The sequence below is a fragment of the Pinus tabuliformis genome, chromosome 9, assembly GCF_031772625.1.
Source record: "Pinus tabuliformis cultivar Carrire ecotype Pingquan chromosome 9, CPIR1, whole genome shotgun sequence".
In the NCBI taxonomy this organism is placed as follows: domain Eukaryota; kingdom Viridiplantae; phylum Streptophyta; class Pinopsida; order Pinales; family Pinaceae; genus Pinus; species Pinus tabuliformis.
This window is the reverse complement of record NC_142307.1, coordinates 1,178,933,423-1,178,955,814: the sequence shown is the minus strand read 5'-3', so window position 1 is coordinate 1,178,955,814 and position 22,392 is coordinate 1,178,933,423.

Sequence of the window (22,392 nt, the reverse complement as noted above, 5' to 3'; positions counted from 1 at the left end):
GGATGCTTTGCTTGATATTCGCCTCTGACCTGCTTAATCACCAATTCGGAGTCGCCATATACTGAAATCCTCTTAGCATTCAACTTACTTAGAATCTTTAGGCCAACAATCAGAGCTTCATACTCAGCCTCATTGTTTGAACAATCAAAATCCAACTTGTAAGAGTATACCTGCACGCTATTAGGCACTTTGTTTGGGGTGGGGAAAGGACTGCGTACCCAAATTCCAATTCCAGCGCCATCATTTCCCATTGCTCCATCGAAATCCATGGTCCACAAACCTTCTTCCTCCTCTTGCAAGTGTTGAAAATCTGTTTGCTGTGCTTGGTCTGCTTGCTGTCCATTACTTTCAGCTGATCGCTCAACGGTGCCATGCTTTTCTTGTCCTTCTTTCTTTAAAACTCCTCTGAAATTTTCTGTTATTTCCAGAATATCATCTGCTTCTACTAATTGACTATCGATATCATTGAAACTATCAGAATACAAAACAAAAGACTCTAAATCTGTATGTACATAATTAATCGGATGATTTATTGGTTTCTCCTTGCTTGTGATCATGTATTTCATTTTTTGTTCCCGATACAATTTCCTCATTTGGCCAAACACCGGAATCGTTGCAGAGGAGAAATCTAGCTGTAGTGTTCCTTTCAATTTCGCTACCCAAGACCTGGAATGAAGCATGCCAAATCTGGGAGGAATGTCTGCTACAACAACATCCATCAAAACATTCTTCATTGGGAGCTGATCCAGACTCACAACCAAGTCTTTGATAAGTCCTATACATCTTACTCTACTAGAATCAAACGAATAGAGATCATGGTATTGCTGGGTGATGTCCAGACCAAGCTTATCCATGATAGCCTTGGGCATGAGATTGTGAGAAGCTCCAGAATCGAACATGGAATTATGTAACATAAAATCATGCAATCTTAAACTGATATAAAAGGGTGGCACGTCACTATCAGGAGACTCACCATTCGATGCTGGCCCAAAAATCATTTCAAGTTGATCATCTTTGACATTCACCATGTCGGACATTGGGTCCAAATTCAACATTTTAGATACTTGCCCTCTATAACTGCTGTTCCTCATTATTTCAGTCAAGGGGATGGATACCTTTAATTTAGAAATCTCATTCTCTAAATTAAAAGCGGGAATCTTTTCTACCTCTTTGACTGGGATTTCTTTCTTTTCCTTTTCTTTCGATGCAACTTGCTGATGTGATTGTTCTGTTGATGGTGATTTACTACTCTCCGGACCAACTGCCTCCTTTCCTTTCCTTTGTGTAACTGATGAATCATTCTTTGATGCCTCAACATCCTTCCTTTTCTGAATTGGTTTGATCGGCACATCTCTGTTTCTAAGTGAATATCGCTGCTGCTGGGCAGACAGAGCATTCATATACCCCCTTTGATACTCCTCTGATTCTTCTTCTTAAACAATGTCACTTGCTAGAATGAAATCTGCGTCTTTGTGTGCAGCTGAACTCTCCGCACACTCCTCCTCTTCAGTAATGTAAGTAGGTAGATCATTTAGAGTAAAGAAGTGGTTCTCTTCCCCTATTACCTTCCCTTCCTCATCAGAGTCCGGTCCATTCACAAAATTTTGCTGAAGAGGTGGCTGTACTAGCTGCTGTGCTGTTTGATGTTGGGCTCATTGATCTCTCTGCCTTATCCTATATTGTGGCTGCTGCTAACCACGAAAGTTAGGATTTCTAACTTGTGGCTCCTGTTTGTCAAGTTTCACCCTTTCAAGCATCTGCTCTACCTTCCAGAGTAATTGATCCATCGAAGAAGACTCTTCCTTGACTGTGACCTTCTTTTCTGCTTTTTCTCTAGCTCTCTTGGACAGTAGAATTGCTTCAACGCTGACCACGATTTTCTGCATGTCTTCCATTGTGGCCGGTTCTCTCTCTCTTAATTGATAAACCATGTCAGCATCAAAACCATCCGGGAACTTCACCATGGCTAGTCCCACAGGTGGCCTTAGATGATCTAGAATTTCGTATAAACTGAATTGAATCTAACACAATAGTCTTGGACCGACTCACCAGCGTTTTGTTTGATTTTCTCATATTCAGCCAAAATTTGAAGAGGATTCTTTTTCACTTCCCATCGGTTTAAAAATTGTCTTTGTAGGTCAGCCAAGGTAGCGATACGTGCCACCGGAAAACCTCTGAACCATTTCCTCACTTCCCCTGCAAATGTCTGTACAAAGAGTCTCATTGTCACGTTCTTCGCATCGATATCATGAAGTTCATAAAAATCTGCCATTCTGTCCACATGTTGCTGAGCAGTAATGCTGTTAGGAGTGCCATCAAAAAACGAGATTTTTCTTTGATAATCTGCGGGCATATCACATAGAACTTGAGGTAGAACAAGGGGTGCAAAAATGGGCAGCCATCACTCTTGGTGGATTTGGCCTTGGAGGTGTTGGAGGAGTGTGCACAGTTTGTAAGGGGCTAGCAATTGGAGTTTGAAGCTCTGTCGCAATATAATTATCAATTAACCGGTTAGCTCTTTCGGTTTCTAGGTCTACAAGAAACTGTGGATTGGGGACAATACAATCAACAGCCCTTTCTGATTTGGTCTCGAACAATGATATTTCAAACCGTTCGTCAAACTCAAGCTCTTCAAGATACTAAAAAATGTCAGGACATGAATGGGATTTGAACACGGGAGTTATAGAGCTCTCTTGACGAAGGAGTCTTGGAATCAAATTGGGGTTTTCATAAATATGAGGAGGATCTGGATCTGGATTGGCTCTAGTATATCGTCTTGAAGCCAGTGTGCTATTTTCGAAAAAATCAGAAGGACATGAACAACTTACTCAGCCTATCAAATCCTAAACTTATCATTCAGAAGCTTAGAATTATTAGAAGTATGGGGTGTTCGTAGGTTAAGCCAGTCGTTTACGCAACAGAGAAGACTAACAAACAAATAATTTCGTCCTCAGTAGAGTCGCCACTATGTTAGCACCTAAATTTGCCTTAGGCTGAAGGAAGGCAAAATTCAGGGTAACCACAAACCACGCTCAGTCTGGTAGCTAGCCCTACCAGAATAGGAGAGGGCTCTCTCCGAGTCATGTTCAGCGAATAAGTGACAGAATGGTCTAAGATGATTAATAGTGAAATATTGATCTTAGGCTAGTAAGTAAATATGGGTACAAGAAAGCAATTTTTTATGAATGACTGAGTTTTTGGGATGGTATGGGACCAACGGACAGAAATGAGTAGAGAATTTAATACAAAGGCACAGATTATTTCGTGAGGCAAGACAGGCGGAAATTCTAGCAATTTAGTTTGAAATAACGTGGAATGGAGGAATTGCTTAGGAAGGTGAAAAGGGCATAAGTACATGAATCATTTTCAACAGAAGAAGAACACTGAACATGAAATTTTCCCACAGGCAGAGCAATAAAAAATGAATTTTACCTTCTCTAACTTAGAAAATTTCACTGGAAATGAAATGTGAAACATTACGAAATACATATGAAACATAAGAGACACATTTGCTACACTCACAACCACATGAATCTCATGAAACAGAGCCACTGCCTTTCATTAATCCTCTGTCAAAATATACAATGAAGAACTGAGTTTCTCTCCCACAGTCTCCCAGAAATTACAACCAACAAGCCATTTGCAAATGGTTTGCATACAATAAATAGACTATGCCATGAGGAAATAGAATGACCAAGAGTTGGGGATTTTCTCAAATCATTACAAAATGGAGATGGAAAGCCAACCATTAGCGTTGTAAATACCATTTTTATTTCAGTTTGGTTTGAGTTTGTCATGCTGAAGAGAGTCTCAAAACATTGGAAACTTATCCAGGTTTATCAAAGAATACAGATATCTAAGGGGCCTTCGAACCATCAGTTTCAACCACGTTCGACATAAAGCCAACAAACTAGCTGATTTACTGGCCAATCAAGGTGTGAAGGGGGAATGGCCAAGAAGTGGTAAGAAATTCCTCCAAGCTGTGCAAAGGCTATATAGGAAGAACAAGCTAAGGAGGACAAGGAGGTCGCCTGATATCGTGCCGGGTGGAATCCTACGATTGGATGACAATGGGGTATCCCTTCTCAATCCAGCAGGTAGAACCTGAGAAGCAGATAGTCATGTTTGATCTCATCTCCTCTTGGAGCTTCTCGACCAGATCTCCTTGGTTTTTGGTGGCCCCCTGGCAGAGTTATTTCCTTTTTAATTTCGGGATCAGTCTCAGGTTCGAGGGAATGCCTCTAAACTTTCCGAGGTTCTAGGTTCAAGAGAGGGAGATTATCCAAAGCAAGAAGAACCCTGGTTTATTAGCCAATCGGTTTGTTATAAACTTGAGGGCCAGTACAGGAAACCACCTCATAGGTGGTTTTATGTTGATCGCATCGCTTTTCTGTGGAGAGCGGTTTCAAAGAGTTCGCTGCGATTCCAGTCAAGCATCAACACGTGGCAGGGGGAGTGTCCTGAATACCGCCTCTTATCGCACATTATCGCCTGTTCAAGTTGGCCAATGCGATATCACTCTCACCCATAAATTTTGGCTGACAACAATCAACGGTCAGATCTGTTCGTGTATCTTGGTGGGGTAGGGTCGCTTATCTCTGGAGTTCTTTGAGTTATATGGTCCCCCTCAGCCGTAGATCTTCCTTCTTATTTTGGACGGTCCAGATTGCCTGAACCTTTCCGAGTATGGGGCAGCGGGTTTTTCGCGGGTTTTTACTTGCGTTTGAGTTTTTTGTTGTAAGGTTGAAGGTTTTTCCCTTGAGGTCTGGGGCTTTTTTTCTTCTCTCCGTCCATGGCATCGAGTAGAAGGTTGTAAAAAGTGTACTCTAGTTTTTGCTCATTGAAATAGAAGGATTCACACTTGCTTTAGCAAAAGAAAACAGGGGATGGTCCCCACAGATCAAAATGAATATAGTCTAAAATATCTTTATTATTATGATTTCCAACTTTAAATCTCAGTTTACATTGTTTTCCATACACACAATGTTTACAGAAATCTAACTTCAAGGATTTCTGATTGGGAAGAGATTTATGTTTCATCAGTATTTGAAGACCTTTCTCGCTCATATGACCTAATCGTTGATGCCATAGATGAGTACCTGCTTCTTTGATGCAACCGCTGCTTCACTAACCTAAGTACTTCTTTTTAACCTGTAAAGATTTCCAACCTTTTTTGCTTTCATAACACTAAGGCTCCTTTAGAGACTTTCAAGACACCATCCTGACCTATAAACTTATAACCATTTAAATCCAACACCCCCAAAGAAATCAATTTTTTCTTCAAATCAAGTACATGTCTAACACTAGTTAATGTTCTAACTGTGTTATCATACATCTTAATCCTGATATTCCCCATCCCAAGAGTCTGACATGACACATTATTATCCATAAACACAGAACTACCATTTACATTTTCATACGAAGTAAACCAATTTCTATGTGGACACATGTGATGAGAAGCACCAGAATTTAACAACGAGCTATCTAAACCCTGAGAGACATTACATTCAGGTGAGGTTTCATCTATCATACATAATTCTTCAACAGATAAAACTTCGTCTATCATACCTGAATCGACATGATTCGCTTCCTTCTTCGAGTTATTGGATTCTTTTCGTTTCCAATAGTCTTTCTTCAAGTGTCCAATTTTATTGCAGTGCCAACATTTTGCCTTACACTTCTTTCTCTTGATTTAGATATGGAAGACCCCCTTGGTTTTTCTCCTCTTTCCTTTTAGCGTCCTCTAGCTACCATGGCTTCTGATGCAACTGTTTCAGTACTGGATTTCTTTCATACTTTTTCAGACAAGAGAGCTCCCACCACTGATTCAAACTTGTAAGAATCAGCAGTGTTTAAGCTGATTGAAGTTTCCAAGTGATCTCATGATTCGAGTAGAGAACACAACAAGGTTATGGCTTTATCTTCTTCCTGAATTTTAACTTCCATATCTGTTAATTGACATATAAGTGTATTAAAAACATTCAAATGTTCTGCAACTTTTGAACCTTCTTTCATTCAAAGACTGTACAAGTGTCTTTTCAGATAAATTCTGTTGGTTAATGACTTTGTCATATAGAGTTTTTCCAGTTTTTCCCACAATCCTGAAGCTGTAGTCTCTTCAACAATATTGAAGAGAACTTCATCTGCCAGGCATAACTGGATTGTATTGAGAGCTCAAGCATCCAAGTCCTCCAGTCTGAAGTAGTCTTAGTTGCAGGCTTTTTAGTTGCCCCATCCAATGCCTTGTGCAACCCTTGTTGCACAAGCAGATCCCTAACCTTCAGTTTCCAAGAGCAAAATTGCTCTTTCCGGCGAATTTCTCCACCTCGAATTTTGCATTCGACATCTTGGCCTTTTTCTAGGGTTTCAATCTTCAGTCTTTGAACTAGGGTTTTTCCCAGATTCAACAACAACTTGATTTAGCTTTCCCCAACAAACACGCTGTAGAACCTCGCTCCTCTCCACGCAGGTTCCTCTTCAGGTGACTCGGCCTGCCTTCAATGGCTCTAGCATGCAAGAACTCTTGGACAACTCTCCTTCACGCAGACCATTCAACGTATATCAATGAATTTCACGCAAAACGCTTGGACAACAACATTTGCATTCACCCTTCACACACGCAGATAACCCTTCACAACTGCGGTAGGAGATTTTTTTCAGTGGTGCTCTGGCAGCATGCAACAGCATGGACAGTGCACTGCGTTTCAGTGGTGCTCTGGCAGCGTGTAGCGGCACGGACAACGCACAGCGTTTCAGTGGTGCTCTGGCAGCATGCAACAGCATGGACAGCACACAGCGCCTCTCCACGCAGTTCATGCTTGCAGTCACGCCCTTCACACAGTAACTTCACACGCAGGGCAGTAGATGGGCATGCAGTAGTGGTGTATTCCTTGACACAAATGTCAATGCTTCTCGATGCACACAAAAGACCCCTCTCCATGCTGGTGCCTCCTCGCTCCAAGCCAATTCTAAACGTAGAGTATGCAAGTTCCTATGTCCTCTTTTCTCTTTACACAGGCTGGTGCCTCCTCTTCACGCAGGGCAAAGGGTTTCTCTTCACGGTTTACAAACCAATGGCACGCGGCTCTGGTCTTCACGAGACCACAAAGAATACACACATCAGATGGCACGGTCGTCACCCACTTAGACTAACTCAACTCATCTAGCTCCGATACCAATTGTTGTTCAAATAGGTGAATGAGTAAAGAAGGAAAAACAATTTAGTTATACATTGACCAAGAAAGATTCATAACTAACTAGAAAACTGAAACCAAACACACAAATAAACACACAGGGTTTACGTGGCAAAACTTTGGCAGGGTGTCAAGGAAAGATCCACAGGGCAAAGGATTGGAATCTCTATTAATTCAACAATGATTCTTCGCTGTTACATTTCTCGGGCATTCACTAGTTTTATACAAGCCTCCTTCGATACATAACTGCTATTTCGGTATAAAACTAACTAGTTACATTTTTACCCAAATTTACATAATTCATTGTCAAACTTCCAACAAATTCTCACATAACAATCCCCAAGACCAGTGGAGCAACATATAATTTGAATCGCTCAAGTAATGAACATCAATTTAACAACATTACGATATAATATTCCAATAGTTTATCACTTGTCGACTCACTACATTCTACCATGGATACACATCAAGAAATGCTTTACCTTGCTGATTTCAGCACCCATGCATTCGATGGGTAACATATTTAAGGGAATGATGAAAAATTGGAATGCCAACGATCCCCTACAGCTATGTATGGCCTTGTTTAGTGGCTATGGCCACTTAGACAACCAAGGTTGACCGCAAATTCAGCCCAGCAGGTGAAAATAATGCTCAAAGGAGAGGGATACGGATCCAGTAAGCAGAAATCCACCCAAGAATGTCTTAAAAAATGCTCATGCAGGTACGAATTCGACCTAGGCAAGGAGAAATCTGCCCAACAATGGCTAAAACTGCCCAGGCATGTAGGAATCTGTCCAGCAATGTCTTAGAACACCTAGGCATGTAAGAATTCGATCCAGGCAAAAGGAAAATCACCCAGCTATGCCAACACTCAGGCATGTAGGAAATCACCCAGTGGAGAAGAAAGCCACCCAAAAGTGCTTAAACACAACCCAGGGAAGGAGAGATAAATTCTTAAGAGTCATATAGAAACCAAATAAGCAACTCCTTGCGGAAATTGAACAACTCCAGAACAGTGGCCATTGATCTCTAATTCAACAAGAAAACGGATGATGAGTAATTCAGAGCTGATGCATCTCACAGAGCATCAATCAATGAGATTATGAAAAGATGCTAACAGAAATACAATGGAGAATTAGATATTTCAGACATTAGTTCAAAAACAGGGAGCAAATTTACCATAACTAAGAACTAAGAGCGATGATAACTCATACACCATGTTTAATACTTAATTTAACACAACCTGAAGAAAAATCCATCACACAATGATAAAATCACATACATAATGGACACAGATTTTACCCTGGAAACCCAAATGGCAAAACTAGCCTCAAATGCGGCTCAGTTTCTTTATTCTTGCAATCTCTGGTTATAACACAAGTGATGCTCTTTGTGCATCTTCCTCTCCTTTGCGAAAAAAAAAACATAAAGAATGAAATCCATGAGAGCAATAGGGAGAGCTAGGGGTAAGATGAAGGCCAACAACCATGACCCTTCACTTCGGATTCCTTAGCCTTCTTTCCTATTCATTTTTCTTATTTCATTCAATTCTATTTTCCTCTTACATTCTCATTTTTGTCTTAATCGGATTTCACATGTACATTGCTTTACATAGTTTGCAGCCTTCATAAATTTGCCAGCCAGTTTAATCTTGTAGGTACCTGGTCTCATACCCATTTGTTGGTTTGGGTCCATTCGGATCACAAAAACAACCTTTTCATATTACAAAACAAATAATGTGTGTAGCTTGTACAGCAAGCAGAAGAATTTTTCTTTAACCCAATCAATGTAAGAAACAAGATTATTAAGGACTTTTATTAAGGATGAAATTTGTTGCGCTGACTCAACTGCCCCATGAATGAAATAAAATGAAGAGGCAGCAAATCAATCTCTGGTTACAACGCCACTGATGCTCTTTGTGCATCTTCTTCTCCTTCGAAAAAATAACCCATAGAGAATGAAATCCATGAGATAATTAGGGAGAGCTAGGAATAAAAGGAAGGCCAACAGCCATGACCCTTCACTTTGCATTCATTAGCCTTCTCTCCTATTCAATTTTCTTATTTCATTAAATTCTATTTCCCTCTTACATTCTCATTTTTGTCTTTATCGACTTTCACATTTACATTGCTTTACATAGTTGGCTGACCTTCATAAATTTGCCAGTTTAATCCTGTAGGTGGTAAGTTTTATACACATTTGTCGGTTTGGGTCCATTCCGATCACAATCACAACCTTTACATATTACGAAACAACTAATGTGTGTGCAGCATGTATAGCAAGCAGAAGAATTTTTCTTTAGCCCCAATCCATGTAAGAAACAAGATTATTAAGAACTTTTATTAAGGATGAAATTTGTTGTGATGAATCAACTGCCCCCAGAAATGAAATAAAATGAAGAGAGAGCAAATCTGATTTCATAAAGATCGATGCTTACATGAGATCCAACCACAAGGGTCAAAACGGTATCAACTCCAAGAGTCTCCAATCAAATGACATGAGAGCAATGGATTTTTGTTGTCTCCTAAGAAGGCCTCTCTAACTTACCCTTAAAAGTGGCCATTTCCAAAATTCACAACCAACACAATTTATACAGTTGAGTAAATCTAGTTGACCTTATTTTAGATGTTTGGCCTGTACTGCCATTGCCCATAAATCTAGTACAGAAAGAAAGAAGGAAATTATGTTAATATCTAGAAAAAGAGAAAAAGAAGTCAATGGGTCAATTCAACTATGAAAGTACAACGTCCACGCCAGGAGCCCAGGATGTGCAGTGCAGACGACCGCTTCAAACCCAAAGGGAATTAAGATTTATAAAAGCAACCATGAACACACACAAGCAAGCTATGATATCAGATGGCATATACACTAACAATCAAGATAGATATATCACTTATAATCTCTTCCATTAATTATCAAATGAGAAAATACATTCTAGTAAAACCAGCAAGGATTGAGATTTATAAAAGCAACCATGAAAATGCAGAAACGAGCTATGATATCAGATGGCATATATGCTCACAATGAAGACATATATATCACTTAAAATATTTTCCATTAACTATCAAATGAGGAAAATACATCCAAGCAAAACCAGCTAGGATTGAGAGATTGAAAATCTTGTATATCAAGGTTCTGAGGAGAGCTGGAAGGTGAATCCTGTTTGATAGGTGACTAAGAGTGGAAACAAATAATCTATACAAGCATGTATACAAAGGCACCCAAACTTTTATAAACTGTTGGGTTTCCATAATGGTCTTATATGACTATTGGCAGTTCTGGCTGAAGATGAATGCGTACATTGCGTAGAATGCCCAACCTAGAACTTGGCATGCGAGCTCCGAAACTGTGCATACATGATCTTATTGGTGCCAAATTCCATAGAACTAGTGAGATCACTGCCTCCTTGACGCCCACTAAGTTGCTACTCCATGATGGAAACTACTTGAGAACAGAGTAAAGTTAATAAGTGTAAGTTCACTTGCTTTAATGAAAGAATTTAACTCCAAATCCCGTGGGATATTTACCTGGATTAATGAGAACTTCAACTATGGAACCTGCTAAAGTGATCTGCTTTATGTCCGTGTCTCTGGCGGGATCAGATCATAGAACCATGGTGAAGCAGTCAAAAGGAAGGCCCTGATGTCATTACAATGAAGTATGAGAAACTAAAACAAAATATGGTAAAACCCATTCACCCAAAGCACCGAAGAACGTACCCAAACAGCTAAAAGACTAGAACTCAAATGGAACCGTTATTTCAAAAATTCCATAATTGAAAAAAAAAACCCATTTTTGCCATTGAGATAGCAGCATGAGCCACAACATTTAGATTACAATTCATGTAGAAAGCTATCAAAATCACTAATTGAAAGACATTACAGACCTTGGTGACCTTGTAGGTGTTGTAGATGGTTTTTCCAAGGGTGGCCATATGCACCAAGCCTAGCTTCCGTATTAAACCAGTTCCCAAAATTCGTTTCCATCTCGATATCCGGGGAGTTCTTTGTTGATCTTGGACATAAATGATCTGTTAATAATATTAATATTTTGCAAGGAGGAAGAAGAATTCTATACCAAATGACCCAAGATGCTTAACCAGCTATTTGAGCGAAGGTGTATGAAGGATCTTTTGCTTCATTTTTATATATCCTTTACCAGATAAGCAAAGAACGCCCCCGGAGATCCTAATAGAAAAAATTATAATTGAATTGGGTTATAACTCCAAGCACAGCACGATCTGAGTATGAAGATGCTAAATGAAGCTTCTCCTTTCTTCTGTGAAGAGCTTTCTGGTTCAAAATGTTGGTTGGCATCAAGATTAATATCCTACGCGGACTTGCAGCGAGTCAAAATAGTATTCTGATTCAATCACGCGATAAGCCCCTTCAAAACTGTGCGTAAGAGGCAATTGCGACGATCAACACAGCGCGTACGAGGCAGATGCAACGAACTACCTTGACAAATCTGGCAAGAGCACAGCAAGGGCCGCCGCCAATGTCAGAGGAATTGTGTGCGCGCGGAGCAGTTCTTCCATCAATTTGAAATTTGAATTTATCTGCATTCAAACGAGGCGGGATCTTGACCGATATCTTCCAGAGACGCGGGGCAGTCGCTCAATTTAAAATTTAAAATTTGAAATTTAGAGGGGCGCACAGCGTAAAGCACTACATGACTGCAAATGCCCACGAGGTCAGCGTGCCCGTGTGTTTCTTCCATGGCTGCTGGACGACCTGCTACTGCTTTGTTTTGGTGCTGGAAGCTTTCTTCTCAAACCACCGAGCACGCCCTGCTGCTGCTTTGTTCTGGTGCTGGAAGCTTTCTTCTCAGACCACCGAGCACGATGAGCAGAAGTTTCTGAAGGTCGTGGTAGAACACCTCGACCAGGCACCCTAAGTCCAACCTTATTGTAGACATTGGGCGGGTTCGGGCCTGCAAAGGTTCGGTGTGTTCATCATCAGATCTACTGTAAACTCTGAAGGGTCCAATGCATAATATCATGTTAATTCGGATCTACTCTGTTAAGTTGGAGCTTTGAGGGAAAACGTTTCCCTGTTGAAGGCACGGGCAGATTCAACATCTGCTGCTTGTATATCACACAGATCCAAAGAAGAGGGGCGAGGAAACCTGTTACTAAATCTAGAGATGGGAAAGTCTGTCTTATATAATGGTTCCACTTAATTATCAATTACCTTAAAATATCGATTTGGGGTTTTTCTGTGTCAGATATTTAAAGTTTCAACCTGAAAACTAAAAGTTTCACTGGGCCAAATGGATGAGTAATTTTCACCGCCATAAAACGGATGCATTTTAGATAAATTTCAATATAAACAACCAGGGCTTTTAATTTATTTAGTCATGGTTTCAATATGACTTCACAGTTTCACTGGGGCAAATCGATGGGATTTTAATTTATTTATTCATGGTTTTAAAAAGACTTCACAGTTTTACTGGTACAAATTGATCGGATTTTAATTTATTTAGTCATGGTTTCAATATGACTTCACAGCTTTACTGTGGCAAATCCACCGGAAACTCGCATCGAAGCCATAGAAAGAAGGTATATTAGATAAAGCTTCAAATCAAGTTGCAAGAATATAAGACTTTTCTTGTAAACTATTTTTTCCAAATTTCTTTTTTGGTTATTTTATAAAACTGTTTGGGGTTATTTTATAAAACTGTAAAGTTGAATTTATATAATCAAAATGTTAAAAGTTCATAATTTTGGGAATAAGGCTATATTTTTTTTTGGTTATTTTATAAAATTGTTTGGAGTTATTTTATAAAACTGTAAAGTTGAATTTATATAATCAAAATGCTAAAAAGCCATAATTTTAGGAACAAACTTTAAAGTGAGTGACAACATTTTTCATATTTATGGTTTTGATAAAATAGTGATAATTAAATTATTCAAATTTGGAGTAAATTTGTGTAATTAAATTATACAAATTTTGTGGATTTGATTATTTAATAAAATGAATATGGTTTATATTTTTTAAATATTTTTATTATTATTTAATAATTTCTTAATATGGTTGAGATGAAAGGCTCATTCTACAGCCTATTATGATCAAAGTTGAAATTTTTCTCATGTTGGCCCAAATAAGAACAAATAAAAAATAAAAAATGACTATACAAAATATTTAAATAATGTCGGTTCATAAAAAAAACTGCACGTGAAGAAATTGGATCCACCTCGGTCCATGTTAGATCCTTATTTAACTAGATCTATGCTAGTTTTACGTTTTAGGAGATTTTCCACCATTTTTGATTGATTGATTTTATTAAGGCATTCTATGGGGAAAAAATCAACCATATTAAGATCTAGTTTGGCCTAGGTTTGGTGTGATATTTTGACAACGTAGAAGTTCCTAGGTCCAAACCACAGGTTAATTGTATCAATAATCTCAGGACTCACATAAATGAGTTAGTTAAATCCTTAATAGTGTAATTTATTTAACAAAACATATAAATATGTTATTCAAAATAATATGATTTTTTTTTATTTGATCATGTATGACTTCAATTGCCAATTCCATTCATTAAATAAAATAAAATAAATAATCATTAATATTTACCAAAAAAAATTTAATCACTCATTAAACTTCACCAAAATTTGAAAAAGAAATCTCTCGTGTTAAATTTTGGATATTTTAAAAATGTTTATAACATATATAACTATATTTTACTAATAGATTTGTAAAGAATATATATTCAATTTTATTTATATAATTGTCATATTCTATTAGGATTATTGTGTATAGCACTTTAGAAAAAAATTTAAAAATAATATTTAAATTTAAAAAATAATAAATAATAATAAAAAAAATATTGTCAATCTTACATAAAATCTTCCATTTCCATTTTAATGTTACATTAATTTTATATAGAGAAATAAAATAATTGTAAGTAAAAAAAAAATACATTTTAAAGTTGACATAGGAGGTAAAAATAATATTATTGATTAACAAAAATAGTAATATAAAAAAGAAAGCAATCTGTGCCATAAATAAAATTTTCAATTTTCATCTTAATTTTACTTAACTTTATATAGAAATATAAAGTAATTAAAAGTAAAAAAAAAAAAAAAAACAAATAGTTTATTTTTTAGTATGCACCAGAGATATAATTCCTCTATTGCTCACAAAGGGCATGTAAAATAATATTATGGATGTTAGATCATGGGTAATTTATTTGATGTTAGTTGAATTCACTCTATGTTAGTTGACATGTAATATTTAAAATATTTTATTAGTTTATTTCTCAAAACTAGCAAAGATCCATCTTAACTTTACATTTACCAAGCATTAATAGAAATTAATATGATTTGTTTGGAGCTCCACAACCCAATATAGGGGCTATATGTGTAGAAGTAAATATTTAACATTTAACATTTATATGTTAACTCAATTAAAAATTAATAAAAGGTTAAAAGTAATAAGAGTCAGGGATGGTGGAGATGTTGTAGTGTAAACATTTAAATCTTTTTTGACGGAAGAAAAGTCCCCAGGGCCAGATGGATGTTCTGTTGATATCTTTATACACTTTTTTTACATCATGGGCCCGAACCTCTTAAATATGGTGGAGGAATCATGACAAAAGTTGACTCATATCTAAGCAAGCCACTAGGAAGTACAAATTGTAGAGGCATATGGTTCAACTTTCAGTTGCGGGTTGCAAAAAAATTTGATCAATCTCATAACCAGAATTTCTAGCAAGTGGTTTTTCCAGATAGAGGGTTCTGGTGAGTAGATTAGTGATTTCGTTGAGAAAATATGGGTGTAGTTGGTTTGCAGCAATAAATCAACGCTGGGTGGAAGAGAAAAAAACAGAGGAAGACAAATTTCTAAAATTCTTCATCAAGTTTTTGGATCTAGTTTTGAGGAGGAAATCTAACAATTCCAGTTGCACTAGGCCATAACAGTTTGCTAGTAAACCAATGTGATATTTAGGAGCAACAAATCATGTGCCAAATTCTATAAAAGGACTTCTGGAAGGTTGAGCAAGTTGCCCATTTGAGTTTTTCTAAGAAGTAAGAGTGCCAGAAAAGGACATTCAGAGGAAAACAATAACAAATTTGCACATTCCAAAAGGGAGTACGAGTAGCATAAAATACCAAGCCGGAGGGAGAAGGATATTTTCAGTTTTTATTTTTAGTTTTGAGTTTCATAGGAATGGCCACAATAGGTTCTAGGGATCATGATAGACTTGAAGGAGCTTCAAATTTCGACGTATGGAAGTCCAGAATGGAGTTTCTGTTAGATGAGCATGGTTTAAAGGAGTTCATGACGAATGTCATGGTAGAGCCTACAGATCCATAGCAACAGGCTGCCTTCAAGAAAGATATGTACAAGATAAAGACGATGGTATTAGATGGAGTCTGAGATCATATCGTTATACACATTGTAGAGATGGAAACAACAAAGGAGATGTGGGATGTCATCTTGAAGCTATAACAGGATCCATCAAAGAATCATAAAAAGATTCTCAGGGAGAAGTTGAGGACCACAAATATGTACAAGGGAGAAGATGGTGGGCTCTAGTATTGTAGCAAAAATGCTACAACTCCTGGGGCTTCCTATCTCTAATTTTATCAACCCGGTAGTTCGTACAAACTTGGAAGCGACGGTGCTGTATGCACAAGTACTAGCTCTTGTCGCCGCTGTCACTTGGTCAGCTGGCACAAGTCCGCTAGGGCTCAAGCCAACTTCTATATGCTCTCAGAAGAAGCTTTCTAAATGATGGACGAAGACTATCTCAAAGGAAATTAATCTACTTTGCAAAAATGAACTGAAAGCCAACCAAAACATGGAAACCCTAGTAAACCCTAATCTGACTAGTTTAACCTCTATGGTGCAATAGTGAGAGTGCAAATGTCTAAAAATGATGCCATTACTTCTAATGATGTGAAATGCATGAACTCAAACTACTTCCATGAAAAAGAACATTGTTTTTGTATTTTTGCTTAAGTAGATGGGGTGATTATGAATTTGTTTCTTGTTAGGGTTTGGCTGTGCAGAGGTGGTGCGAAGGGAGAGAAAGCTTGGGAAAGGTCAGGAGGGCTAGGAGAGGTCTTAGAGGGTCCCTAGCATCAGTCCACAGAAGTCTACAACATTCAGGTGCTCGGCAACCAAGTTTGCAGGCTTCTACAGGATGTCTGCAGGGGATCCTATAGGAAACTAAGGAATTCTACAGGAAATCTGCTAACTTCTACAAGATGTTCTACCGTGGGAGTTTTGGGTGATGGTGAGGTGATGGAGCGGTATGGTTGGATAGGTAAGGTGGAGATGGAGCTTGTGATGACTCAGGGGCAGAGAAATAAGATGGAGAGAGAGTGCACAGAGTTGGTTGGTGAATAGAAGGATGGAAACAACGAAAGGTCAAAAAGATGGAGCTACGTGGGCAATGGAAGAGTTGGAAGGTGAACGAGCTGAACAGAGGTCGAGTAGGTGGATTTAGGCGTGGTTAAGAAGAAGAAGAAGGAAGTGGAATGATATTGAGCAGTGTAAATAAAACAAATTACTTATGTCTTGCACCAAAAACGAGAATCCATTAACCTGTGCTACCTGTGCTATTAAACCAATGAACAACAATGTAAATCATGAAGAAAAGTCGTGCATGGAATTGTAATGAAGAAGTATGGCTCAAGAGCAAAATGCATGGAAGGATCCACGATTAAAACGACTGTGTTGCAGCTTGCATAAAAGTGGAAAAAGACTGTGTTTTTTTTGGTGGTTGGTATAGACTGCACCCCAATCCCTAAACAGAGATGGCAGTGAAGGCACTAACAACCTTTTCTTGGAGCTCCAGTGAATTACAAAGCTCCTATTCTAATCTAAGCAACTAAAAGTGATTTAACCATAAGCTAATCCTACTCAATCTCATTAAAGAAATCAAATCGGCAGACTGTGTTCTTGCAATGCATATCAAACAAGGAAACAAGGTGCTGGAAAGAAAGGCAAATAACACTACAAGAGGAGGAGATCTATTGCTCTCAGGTTGGGCCCTAACCCGAGAGCTATAGCTCCCTTAAAAGCTCAGAATTAGATCCAAATCTGCTTGCCTTTATTCATAATCAAAAGTCTAATGTCATGCCAAAACTGGCTTACAAAAACAAACACCGAGCTGTGCTCAGAAATTACAATATCAGTCCAAAAGTTTAAAAAGCTCCTAACAAAGGCTACGACCTTCATATTTATACAAAATGAAGATCAAGCTGGCTTCCTCCATTCATGGAGCTTGGCTGTCCAACTGAAAGTCAAACTGCTGTAAAACTGCTGATCCTGTAGAACGTGTTGGCTGCCTTTAAGCTCGTTGGGGAGAGTTGTTGGAGCTCAGAGTTAAGGTGAAAATAACGAGGAAGGTCATCAATACCGTGGACAACCTCCCTATGAACCCGCAATGTCACCTTTGCTGTCTCCTTGTCTCCTTTTGCGTGGTCTTTTGCTCTCTTTAATGCCAAAAACCTGAAATCATCATGTATTAGCCACATAGATATAATGCCTGCCCTTCTTCCTACAAACAACACGAATATACTAAGAAATGAATGCATAAGTGATAAAAGATGAATGGTTGAACAAGGTAAGTAGGCCAATATGAGCCCAAATTGTACCAAAAATTGGGGCTCATCATCACCCCCCAGCTAAAATATTTGCTCATCCTTGAGCAACTTTGCTCCAGCTCCTTGTCCTTGGCCGAGAACTAGGGCCCGGAGCATGCTCTTCCTTTCCTGTTCTTGGTGGCCCTGCCTCTTCTGCCCCTGGCGGTGACGAGGGTGGCGCTTCCTCCCCCTTTCCTGTTTCCTTGAGCCGGGCTTCGGAAGCCGATTGGCCTATCCTTCGTGTCCAGGAAGTTATTTTTGGGCTTCCCCTCTCGGGGGTGGCCGATGTTTTAGAGGGGGATCTTTCACTGGGTGAAGTAGGGACACCCCCTAAAATGGTTTGGCTGCTGGGTGGAGGCTGCGGCTTGCCCGTGTTTATTCTCTTACTTCTCCTGGCTTCAAAAGGTAGAGGGATCTCCCTCTCTCTCTTCTCCTTCGGCTTTGGAGGTGTACTGAGGGCGGCCAGCGCAGCTGCTGCCTCCTTTTCGAGAATGCCAGCCTTCTCTTTCTTGCGTTTTGCTTTCTCAGGGCTCCCTGTAGAGGGCCCCTTCTTTTCTGATTTCGGGCTTCCTGTAGAAGACCCTGCTTTACCCACTTCCGGGCCTTCTGTAGAAGACCCTTTCTTTACCAATTTTGGGCTTCCTATAGAAGACCCTGTTTTAGCCACTCTCGGGCTTCCTGTAGAAGCCCCTGTTTTGGTAATTTTCGGGCTTCCTGTAGAAGCCTCTTTTTCAATGATTTTCGGGCTTCCTGTAGAAGCCTATTTCTGCTTTCCTGTAGACACGGGTGTGGCCACCTTTGCTTGCTTTGCTGCATGGGTTTTGCTTTTTGGTTTGGTTGCAGGTGCTGATGAGGTACTTGGGCTGATGTGGACCACCTCAGCTTTGTCCGTTCTGCTCTTCAACCTCTTTTCTTTTGTTGACAAGATGGGTGTGTCACCTTTTTCTTTTTCATCCTTTTCCTCATGCTTCTTCTTTTGTTCTTTCTTCTGCACTGTGGTCGGGGTCTTCTGGCCTTTTTCTTTCTTTCCCTCGGCCACTGCTTCTTTTTCCTCACTGCTGGAGGAACCCGTTTCTTCAATCAACATTTTTATGTCTCCATCTCTTGTCAAATTCCTGAATGATTCCCATGAGAGGGGAACCTTATATGAATGAAGCGCATCCTCCACAAGAAGTTTGATCAACCCATGGTGGGCTACCTGATCTGGTATGCCTTCTTTTAACTTTGTGGCACACTCAATTAGGGACTGTAGCAGGAAATAAGGAATGCTCAGTTTCTGTTCTACAGGAAGATCAATCCGGTGCCTCAATTCAGTGAGCAACCGAAAGTGATATGCGTACACGATGCTAAAACGGCCTTCACAGGTTATATACTTCATGATTTGCAGGTTGACTTCATTCCATGGTGGCAGCAAGCTGGTTCTTCGCACCCCATTTTTGTCCTCCGAGAATTCCTCCTCAGGTGGAAAGAATTCTTTCTTGGCCTGCTGGCTCAACTTCCTTTCTTCCTTATCCCATGGCAAACCCATCGGAAGTTCAGTAATTCGACTGATATATTGCGGGGTGAGCTTGAGGCTTAGACCCCTGAAGTTCACTGTGGCCAGTGTCTTGGATTTCGGCTTCAGAGCCTGCAAAAATTCTTCTGCCACTTCATCATCGTAACCCTGCAATTTGTCACAAAAAGATATCCATTGAACCCGTGTGAAGAGCTCCACCACTTCCTGGTTTTCCCTCAACTTGGTTGAATCAGTGGGTTCTCGTCTAATAAATCCACGTGGCATGATAAAACAACCTCCTTAACCAGAGGTGGTGATTGTGGAAGAAATTTGGTTTACTGAGACAGAGTGTAGAATGTCATGCACATAATCCACAAAACTTATCCTTGAGGAACTTAACACAGTTTAATTACTCGACATCCTGTAGAATGACAGTATAGGCATAGCAGACAACAATTTCACCGTTTTTCTATGACCAGACTGTGGACGACAATCCTGCCACCTTTAATAACCAGTGCATGAAGAGTTCAGGGTTACCTTTTTAATTGGCCACCTTTTTACGTGAGGCACCCGCTTTCCTGTAGAAACTGCGTTCCTGTAGGATGACAGCGTTCTTGTAGAATGACAGCGTTCCTGTAGAATGTAGCGCGCGATTTTCGGGAGAGACTGCAGTCGGTCTGCGCCTTGGGTGTGCTTCTCAATCGTTTTGATAACCAAAGGCTCGGCGTATCAAATTGCAGAAGGATCAGGATAGCCGCTCGAGTTCAAAACGGTGGTTGATAAATGCATGAGTGCAATCTAGCTGATTAGATTTTGAATTCGGCGGAATCCGTGGCGCGGGGGTGAGCTGTCCCCGCCGGACCATTGGGTGACGTCATCCCATCATTCAACTGCGCGTTCACTTGCTGCCGCATCAATTCCCGCAGATCTGCCGCCGCCTCTTCGGTTAAACTCGTTTTTTTTGACGGGATTGCTCTCATGTGCGTGCTGCTATTCTTTTTGTCATGGCCACCACCCACACATCCACTAGACCATTAACTGGCCGACGTGGCCGGCCAAATGGCCATACGGCCGCTCAACCCATTCACCTTTACACTTAGCAATCAATCAAAGTAACATTCATGCAATCTGATGGAAGGAAGGGTCGAGACACTTACCTGCGTGGCTGCACACGATGTTTCGGTCTTTTGGACGCTGATGAGTCGATTTACCTGCTGCTGGCGAACTTACACAGGCCCGGAGGTCCATGTTCACGAGCTGCCGACGATGGATGGGATGCTTTAGTTGCATGTGCCCACGTTTCATTGCATATGGCCTGCGCTGTGAATGGTATCCACTCTAGCAGGCTTAACTGTTACAGGACTCCCGCGGGATGTCTTGGAACAGTTCTTCCTCCTTGGGTGCATGCTGCACGACGATGGATGGCCTCACGATCACGCTCCCGGAGCTTCTGGATGACTGGGATGCACATGGTGTGAGATCTCTAGCGTTTTTTCCATTTACAATTTGCTTTTTCTTGAGACTCATCGATCTGCTTTGCTGGTGCAGGTAATTTTGTTGCATGTCGACAAGGATGGTGGAACAAGATAACAACAATGTGCAAGGGTGACAACAGTGGCTTGCATGCGTCCAAACCGATCCTTAGCCGTTAGATCTCCTCATGAAATGAATTCTGGCCCGTTCTGAGCTTCTACAGGAAGTTTCCTGTAGAAATACAGCGCTTCCTGTAGAAAGGTTGCGTTCCTGTAGAGAGTCTGCACCTTCCTGTAGAAAATCTGCATCTTCCTGTAGAAACTCTGCATTTTCCTGTAGAAAATCTGCGTCTTCCTGTAGAAGACTCAAGCTATAATAAAATTGCACATACCTTGGAGAAAATGAGTATTCTTGGAGGAGGTGCTGGTGAGGTGTCCCGACTACATGATGAGGACCCTTGGCTTTGAGTTGAGAGGCTTCCTCTCCTCCATAGAACACCTGCATGCAATTTTACATAATGAATCTGCTGACCTTGTTTTTTTTTCTTGTGTTTTTTTCCTTCTTTTTTTTTTCTCTTTTTTTTTGAAAGATAACAGGGGCGCCTCATTGAGGTTTTCACCCTTGCCATCTGTCTTAAGCCCCCCAAAGAGGTTTTCACTCAAGGATCTTTTTCCAATTTTTTTTTTTTTTTTTTTGAAAAGACAATAGGGGCGCCTCAATGAGGTTTTCACCCCTACCACCTGCCTTGGGCGCCTTAGAAAGGTTTTCACCCAAGGATCTTTATTATTTCTTTATTATTATTATTATTATTTTTTTTTAGATTCTTCAGGGTATGCCCAAAGCAGAGGCAGAACCCTTCTCTATGACCAACACTGCATTCTCCATAGTTTTGATGAACTCGTCTTGAGGGAGGCTTCCTGTAGATCTTCAATCGATGCCCATTGACAAGCATGGGGATGGCTTCCTCATCAATGGTCCGAATAAGAACAGATCCATTGTCATGACATTTTTCCACTGAATATGGCCCTAGCCATCTGGTTCTCAGCTTTCCCTTGAAATCTTTGTATCTGGAGTCATACAACAAAGCCCAATCTCCCGGCTGAAATTGCTTGTCATGGAGATGTTGGTCATGCCACACCTTTCTCTGAAGTTGAACCACTTCTGAGTGAAGGAGGGCCTGCATTCGGTGCTCATCCAGTCCATTCAGCTGCAATAACCTTTCTTGTTGTGCATGGCTGAGATCTAGGTCCAGCTGAGCTGCCATCCTCAAAGTGTTGTATTCAAACTCAATGGACAGCAAAGCTTTCTTCCCATAGACCAGCTTATAAGGTGTGAAGCCGGTGGTGGTCTTCCAAGTGGTGTTGTAAGCCCATGTGGCTTCAACCAGGTGATCTGCCCAGTCCTTTCTGCTGCTGCTCACCACCTTAGTCAAGATCCCTTCTAATGCTCTATTGGTGACTTCCACCTGCCCATTTTCTTGAGGGTGATAGGGGGTGGAAGTCCTATGCTTGATCTTGTGATGAGCTAGTAGATCTTCAACCAGGTTGGAGGTGAACTGGCTCCCTTGATCAGTGACCAGCTCTCTTGGATAGCCAAACTTATAGAAGATGTTTTCTCTTAGGAACTCGGCC